This window comes from Anoplophora glabripennis, unplaced genomic scaffold (genome assembly GCF_000390285.2).
Source record: "Anoplophora glabripennis isolate ALB-LARVAE unplaced genomic scaffold, Agla_2.0 scaffold1852, whole genome shotgun sequence".
NCBI classification, from domain to species: domain Eukaryota; kingdom Metazoa; phylum Arthropoda; class Insecta; order Coleoptera; family Cerambycidae; genus Anoplophora; species Anoplophora glabripennis.
This window is the reverse complement of record NW_019418592.1, coordinates 12,666-14,972: the sequence shown is the minus strand read 5'-3', so window position 1 is coordinate 14,972 and position 2,307 is coordinate 12,666.

Genomic DNA, 2,307 nt, shown 5'->3' with positions numbered 1-2,307 from the left:
TTGTATGCTAACACCAACTAAAATACTAATTTATTCTGACAACTTAATGTTCGGACATTTAAAGTTGACGAATTCATGTTATTGCTGTCAACAACAATGGTTCGTGGCATAGCAACTGATATTAAAGTGCGAGAAATTATTGTTAAAATGTATCATGAAGGTAATTCAATGGAAAAAATTAGTAAGTGTTTAAATATCGCAAAATCTAAGTGTCGGTGATGCTATTAAATTGTATGGGGAAACAGGCAGCGTCAATATAAGAGGCAAAAGTAAAGGAAAACCTAAACGTGTGTCACAAAGAGACCAAAGAGCATTGGTACAAATTTGTAAAACTAACAGAAGAGCCACTGTGCGTGCAATTACAGCCAAGTGGAACAAATGCTGTGGCTTAAATGTATCCAGAGAATGTTGTAGGATATGGATTCATAAGTCTGGCTTGAATTTTTACAAGGTAGTTGATATATTTCTTGAACAAACTATAAAATAACCACTCATTTACTTCTTTTTATTTAAAGGCTAAAGAAAAGCCACTTCTAACTGAACGTCAAAAAAGGAACAGACTCATTTGGGCTAAATCCCAGTTATCGTGGACCATTCAAGATTGGACTGCAGTTGTATTTAGTGATGAATCCAAATTTGATGTTTGCTTGGGAGACTTGAGAAAGGGAGTAATACAAACTAAGAAAGAGGCATTTCATAAAGATTGTCTGAAACGCACAGTAAAATTTCCTCAGAGCGTTATGATTTGGGGATGTATGTCCGGAAAAGGTGTAGGCACTTTGAATTTCATCAACGGGACAATAAACGCGCAGAAATATCAAGATATTCTCCAAGAAAATTTATTGCCATCACTACAAAAGCTACATTCCACTGGAAATTTCATCTTTCAACAAGATGAAGCTTCATGCCACATGGCCAAATCAACAAAACATTGGTTTGCAAATAATGAAATGAACGTTCTATCGTGGCCTGCAAACAGCCCCGATTTGAATATAATCGAGAATTTATGGCACGTAATGAAACAAAAATTGCGAAACCAACCCCAAAGATCTGTTGAAGGTCTAAGAAAAACAATTCAAGAAATATGGGATAATTTTACCAAATATTTTTGTCTAAAACTCGTTTCCTAATGCCTAAGAGGATCAAAGCTGTTATTGAAGCAAAAGGAGATTAACTTCTTTTTAATTCATTCTTTTAGAATGTACTTCTAGTATGTCCGAACATTGGTATTTTTGTTGTTGTATATTACAAATTTATTTTTAAAAAATCTTCGTTTCCAGGGTTATATCCCATAATACATAAATATAGGAAGATAAATACGTATACCTAATATTGGAAATAAATAATTTCACTATATAATAATAATAATAATAATAGTAATAATAATAATAATAATAATAATAATAATAATAATAATAATAATAATAATAATAATAATAATAATAATAATAATAATAATAATAATAATAATAATAATAATAATAATAATAATAATAATAATAATAATAATAATAATAATAATAATAATAATAATAATAATAATAATAATAATAATAATAATAATAATAATAATAATAATAATAATAATAATAATAATAATAATAATAATAATAATAATAATAATAATAATAATAATAATAATAATAATAATAATAATAATAATAATAATAATAATAATAATAATAATAATAATAATAATAATAATAATAATAATAATAATAATAATAATAATAATAATAATAATAATAATAATAATAATAATAATAATAATAATAATAATAATAATAATAATAATAATAATAATAATAATAATAATAATAATAATAATAATAATAATAATAATAATAATAATAATAATAATAATAATAATAATAATAATAATAATAATAATAATAATAATAATAATAATAATAATAATAATAATAATAATAATAATAATAATAATAATAATAATAATAATAATAATAATAATAATAATAATAATAATAATAATAATAATAATAATAATAATAATAATAATAATAATAATAATAATAATAATAATAATAATAATAATAATAATAATAATAATAATAATAATAATAATAATAATAATAATAATAATAATAATAATAATAATAATAATAATAATAATAATAATAATAATAATAATAATAATAATAATAATAATAATAATAATAATAATAATAATAATAATAATAATAATAATAATAATAATAATAATAATAATAATAATAATAATAATAATAATAATAATAATAATAATAATAATAATAATAATAATAATAATAATAATAATAATAATAA